Source organism: Salvelinus sp. IW2-2015, linkage group LG16 (genome assembly GCF_002910315.2).
Source record: "Salvelinus sp. IW2-2015 linkage group LG16, ASM291031v2, whole genome shotgun sequence".
Lineage (NCBI taxonomy): Eukaryota > Metazoa > Chordata > Actinopteri > Salmoniformes > Salmonidae > Salvelinus > Salvelinus sp. IW2-2015.
The window spans coordinates 363883-370575 of record NC_036856.1 but is presented as its reverse complement, the minus strand read 5'-3'; the positions used below and the strand labels follow the sequence as shown (position 1 = coordinate 370575).

The window sequence follows — 6693 nt, the reverse complement described above, 5'->3', positions numbered from 1 at the left end:
ACTCTCCCTATTCGCTAACAGCCAGGGGAAGGCGTATGCAGTGCATCTCAACCAATAGAAGACAGGCAAAGTTAAAGACAGGTCTCAAAGCAGATTATAAAATTTCCCATTCTCACACAGACATAGGAAAAGTGCTCTAAGTCGAGTTCTGTTTCACTTACAGACATAATTCCAACGGTTTTAGAAACTAGAGAGTGTTTTCTATCCAATAGTAAGAATAATATGCATATTGTACGAGCAAGAATTGAGTAGGAGACCGTTTACATTGGATACACATTTGTGCTATGTCGAAATAGCACTCCCCTAGTGGCAAGAAGTTTAAATAACATTTTGGGCAAAAAGACAAACTCAGCTCCGTCATTCATTGAATCAGATGGCTCATTCATCACAAAACCCMAAATCAACTCAATTTTTTTATTTTTTATTGGCAAGATTATCACATTTTGGCAAAACATTGACACTACACATCCAAGTATATCTGAACAAATTATGAAAGACAAGCATTGTAATTTTGAAATCTGTAAAGTGGGTGGGGAAGAGGTGAAACATGTATTGTTGTTTATCAACAATGACAAGACACTGTGGTCTGACAACTTACTGAGGATAATAGCGGACGATATTGCCACTCCTATTTGCCATATCTCCAATTTAAGCCTACTAAAAAGTGTGTGCCCTCAGTCCTGGAGGGAAGCAAGTATAGTTACCTAAGAATAGTAAAGCGCCCCTCTACTGGCTCAAATAGCTGACCAATCAGACTGTTCCCAACCCTGAGTAAACCTTTCGAAAAAAGAGTGTTTGACCAGATACAATTCTATTTTACAGTAAACAAATTGACAGACTTTCAGCACGCTTATAGGGTAGGACATTCAACAAGCACAGCACTTACACAAATGACTGATGATTGGCTGAGAGAAATTGATGATAAAAAGATTGGGGGCTGTTTTGTTAGACTTCAGTGCGACTGAATTATTTGACTTCAGTACATTTCTAACACAAGACCTCATGCAACCACAAAGTGTCGGAGAGCCATATAGTTTGCAAAATAGTTGGGAGGAGATTCCATGGCACATGGTTTATGAATTGACACGCAATTCTTCATAGCCCAGCTGCTGTACGTGTGAAAATCCCCCAATTTGGCCCTAACAGTTCTTCATCAACATGATACCTGAAAAAGGAGGCAAAAGTGAATTATTGTGGAACACGTAGCAGTCCGTGAGGTGTAGGCTACAACATGTTATGTACCTTTTTGCTTTGTAAATAGCTAAACTTACCATCAAAAATCAAATATGGGCCTGGTCCCTGTTGAGAAATTGCCCCCCACACATGGAGGTTGAGGGGATGCTTGCGTTTCGGCCTGCTTGATCTTCTTCCTTTTTTTCCCTGTTGCAACTTTGAGCAAATTGCTCAAAGGCCACGGTTGATTCATCTTTGAAGATGGCGTCATTGAATGTCTCGCCAGCTTGGATCCATGCCTGGTCCTGCAGGACGTGAAGTTCTTTGTTTGTCAGACGAATCACTGGGTCGAAACTATAGAACAGTACAAAACAAGAGAACGCACATGTTTAATGTTCTGAAAAATAAAATACATACACTACCATTCAAACATTTAGGATCTCTTAGAAATGACCTTGTTTTTGAACGAAAATCAACATTTTTGCCCATTAAAATAACATCAAATTGATCAGAAATACAGTGTAGACATTGTTAATTTTGTGAATGACTATTGTAGCTGGAAACGGCAGATTGTTTATGGWAAATCTACATAGGCGTACAGAGGCCCATTATCAGCAACCATCACTCCTGTGTTCCAATGACACGTTGTGTTAGCTAATCCAAGTTTGTCATTTTAAAAGGCTAATTGATCATTAGAAAACCCTTTTGCAATTATGTTAACACAGCTGAAAACTGTTGTCCTGATTAAAGAAGCAATAATACTGGCCTTCTTTAGACTAGTTGAGTATCTGGAGCATCAGCATTTGTGGGTTCCGTTACAGGCTCTAGTTTGAGAAACAGATGCCTCAGAAGTCATCAACTGGCAGCTTCATTAAATATTACCCGGAAAACACCAGTCTCAAAGTCAACAGTGAAGTAGCTACTCCGGGATGCTGGCCTTCTAGTCAAATCCTCTAATTTGAAGGGGTGTCCCACATACTTTTTGCATATATGGCGTATAAAAAAGATTAACATATTTTCATTAAAAACATTAGTAAATTTGTTTTATTTAATTCTTCCACCAGACGATATACAGTGCATTTGGAAAGTATTCAGACCCCTTGAATTTTCCCACATTTTGTTATGTTACAGCCTTATTCTGAAATAGATTAAAACGTTGTTTCCCCCCACATCAGTCTACATACAATACCCCATAATGACAAAGCTAAATTATGTTTAACATTTTTTTCTCCCCAAAAAATCCAAAATTAAATGGAAATATCACATTTACATAAGTATTCAGACCCTTTACTCAGTACTTTGATGAAGCACCTTTGGCAGTGATTACAGCCTCGASTCTTCTTGGGTATAACACTACAAGCTTGGCGCACCTGTATTTGGGGAGTTTTTCCCCATTCTCCTCTGCAGATCCTTTCAAGCTCTGTCAGGTTGGATGGGGAGCTTCACTGCACAGCTTCTTTCAGGTCTCTCCAGAGTTCAATCGGGTTTATGTCCGGGCTCTGGCTGGGCCACTCAAGGACATTCATAGACTTGTCCAGAAGCCACTCATGCATTGTCTTGGCTGTGTGCTTAGAGTCGTTGTCCTGTTGGAAGGTAAACCTTTGCCCCAATCTGAAGTGCTGAACGCTCTGGAGTAGATGTTCATCAAGGATCTCTCTGTACTTTGCTCCATTCATCTTTCCCTCGATCCTGACTAGTTTCCCAGTGCCTGCAGCTGAAAAACATCCCCACAGCATGATGCTGTCACCACCATGCTTTACCGTAGGGATCGTGACACTTGGCATTCAAATCAAATTAAATCAAATGTTATTTGTCACATGCACCGAATACAACAGGTGTAGACCTTACAGTTGTCATGACTCTCGCTCCTTGGTGAGGATCAAAGGTGCCGGATCAACTAGGCCAAATGCTGACAGATAGCCAAACTCTCTCTCTCTCCTGGGGGAGTTGGCCCAGTTTCATGACTTTACAAATACCTGGCAGAAACTCTCCCTTTGGCTCTGCTGTATGGAGAATGGAATGTCTGAGTSTTACAGAGAGACTCTTGCCAAAGAACTTCAACATCAAACAATGAACATTGAAACAATTTTTGTAATGATGACAGATGGAATATGGGAAATTAATGTCTATTTTGTGATGTCATTAAAATGATCAGAAAGACGTTATAACGGAAATATTTGTAACTTTAACTTGTTACGGCTAGACGTTCTGCTAACGAAATCCCTCGACAACATCAGGTGAAATGGCAGAGCGCCAAATTCAAATTMAAATACTATAAATATTCAACTTTCATGAAATCACACATGAAATACACCAAATTAAAGCTACACTTGTTGTTAATCCAGCCAACGTCTCAGATTTCAAAAAGGCTTTACGGCGAAAGCACACCATGTGATTCTCTGAGGATAGCACCCCAACAAACAAACACAAGACATTCATATTTTAATCCGCCAGGCGCAACACAAAACGCAGAAATAACGATATAATTCATGCCTTACCTTTGAAGATTTTCTTTTGTTGGCACTCCAATATGTCCCATAAACATCACAAATGGTCCTTTTGTTCGATTAATTCCGTCGTTATATCTCCAAAATGTCCATTTTATTTGGCGCGTTTGATCTAGAAAAACAACGGTTCCAACAAGCGCAACATGACTACAACATATCTAATAAGTTACCTGTAAACTTGTTCCAAACAACTTTCCTAATACAACTAGGTATTTAACGTAAATAATCGCTAAAATTTAAGACGGAATAAACGGTGTTCAATAGCGGATAAAAACAAAGTGGAGCGAGCTTTCATGTCGTGCGCCCCAACCACAACAGTACACTAGACTCGACCCTCRTTCTGAACTGCCCTACTTCTTCATTTCTCAAAAGAAAAACATCAACCAATTTCTAAAGACTGTTGACATCCAGTGGAAGCGWCAGAAACTGCAAGCAAGTGCCTTAGATGCCCATAGAAAATYCATTGAAAGAGAGTGACTTCAATTTTTTTACCCTTGATGGATTTTTCACAGGTTTTTGCCTGCCATATCAGTTCTGTTATACCCACAGACGTTRTTCAAACAGTTCTAGAAACTTTAGAGTGTTTCCCATCTAAATCTACCAATTATATGCACGTCCTAGCTTCTGGGCCTGAGTAGCAGGCAGTTAACTTTGGGCACTCTTTTCATCCGGATGTGAAAATACTTCCCCCTAGCCCGAAAAGGTTAAGAGCTTTCACAATGTATAGATCAGATTTGCATCAAAATGTTGTATAAAATAAATGATTCAGTAAAATAATACTTTTGAAAAGATAGAAATGTGATTTTATCCTTCTAAATGAGATAATGGCTTTTCATATGAACCTGGGCCAAATTAGTAACCACTCCCACGTGAGCACAGACATTGTGTCAACAGGACGGGACGCCCTCCAAGGCCAATGTGCTTAAAATATAATATAATTTCATGAAATCACAAGTCCAATACAGCAAATGAAAGATAAACATCTTGTGAATCCAGCCAACATGTCCGATTTTTTWAATGTTTTACAGCGAAAACAGAACATATTTATGTTAGCTCACCACAATATCCAAAAACACACCGCCATTTTTTCACAGAAAAGAAATCCACAAATCGTGGCTATACATTGGCGCCATGTTCAGAAGTGGCTCCAAAATAGCGAAAGTAATTACAGATAGCCACGTGAAATACAGAAATACTCATCATAAACTTTGATGAAAGATACATGTTTAACATATAATTAGATACACTGGTTCTTAATGCAACCGCTGTGTTAGATTAAAAAAATTACTTAAGTAAAAAGCACAGCATGCAATAATCTGAGACAGCGCTCAGCCATTGTCCTCCATGTTGGAGTCAACAGAAATACGAAATTACATCATAAATATTCCCTTACCTTTGATGATCTTTCATCAGAATGCAGTGCCAGGAATCCTAGTTCCACAATAAATCGTTTTTTTGTTTTATAATGTCCATTACTTCTGTCGAATTAGCAACTTTGGCTAGCATGTGTAGTTCACAAAAAATGTTGTACCATCATCATTGAAATGCAAGAGAAAGGCCATAATGCATTATTCCAGCCCATGTGCAGTTTTGATTTTTGCCACTAGATGGCAGCAGTGTATGTACAACGTTTTAGACTAATCTAATGAATCATTGTATTTCTGTCAAAATGTTGTATTAAGACTGCCCAAATATGCCTAATATGGTTATTAATAACTTTTCATGTCCAAAACTGTGCACTCTCCTCAAACAATAGCATGGTATTCTTTCACTGTAATAGCTACCGTAAAATGGACAGTGCAGTTAGATTACCAAGCATTTAAGCTTTCTACCAATATTAGATATGTCTATGTCCTGGGAAATGTTCTTGTTACTTACAACCTCATGCTAATTGCATTAGCCTACGTTAGCTCAACTGTCCCGCAGGGGACCCACCGATCAATTTCTTCATCTGTTTATGCGTCAGGTCCACAGACAGCAAACAGCTTTGGATTTTGTGTGAGCAAGCCTCACAAACAAAATCGGTTGCACTGCACAGAGTTTTCATGGGCCTTGTTTTGTGTGCACCTGCCGATTTGACATTTCCCGAGTGGGAGCTGTGATGCTTTTGGAAGAGAGAGAGCAGACCCTGCTGCTGCCTTGGCGGCCTGCTTGGCAGCTGTAGCTTCTTTCTTGGCGTTCATGTGGTTGTCACAAAGCTCACATGCCAGATCCATGATGAAATGTCTCCTGCTGACTCTCTTGTCAAGGCATAGCTTGTATAACACGTGCACATTGATAGCAGCCATGTCGAGTACGTTGTAAAACACTGCAACAAGTCAGCGGTGAGTACCTCCTTTTACAGACTACAGTCTTGCCATCTGGTCGAGTGCATCCACACCAACCTACTGCATGAAATAGAAAATGATAGAATTATATAGAATAATACTACTAATAGTAATAACAATATGAATTTAAAATAATAAAAGAAGATCATATTTGGTGTTTGGCAGATGGAAAGGCTATCTGTATATGGCAGAAATATACACTACCATTCAAAAGTTTGGGGTCACTTAGAAATGTCCTTGTTTTTGAATGATGGTGTTGGAGTTGTGCCTGGCCGTGCAGTCATGGGTGAACTGGGAGTACAGGAGGGGACTGAGCACACACCCCTGAGAGGCCCCGGTGTTACCTACCCTCRCCACCTGGGGGGCGGCCCGTCAGGAAGTCCAGGATCCAGTTGCAGAGGGAGATGTTTAGTCCCAGGGTCCTTAGCTTAGTGATGAGCTTTGAGGGCACTATGGTGTTGAATGCTGAGTTGTAGTCAATAAATAACATTCTCACATAGGTGTTCCTTTTGTCCAGGTGTGAAAGGGCAGTGTGGAGTGCAATAGAGATTGCATCATCTGTGTATCTGTTGGGGCGGTATGCAAATTGGAGTGGGTCTAGGGTTTCTGTGATAATGGTATTGATGTGAACCATGACCAGTCTTTCAAAGAACTTCATGGCTACAGACGTGAGTGTTACAGATTTC

General features: G+C 39.9%; 1 long non-coding RNA gene across 1 annotated transcript in view; it reads right to left on the bottom strand.

Moving 5' to 3' along the window:
- Positions 1–432: 432 nt before the first annotated feature.
- The window catches only part of LOC111975900 (uncharacterized), a 104973-nt gene continuing 98712 nt past the window's right edge, over positions 433–6693 (bottom strand). The window contains exons 2-3 of the long non-coding RNA XR_002878876.2: positions 1272–1527; positions 433–1165 (exon numbers count right to left, since the gene is read on the bottom strand). This is a non-coding gene — a long non-coding RNA (uncharacterized lncRNA). The remainder of the gene's footprint in view (positions 1166–1271; positions 1528–6693) is intronic.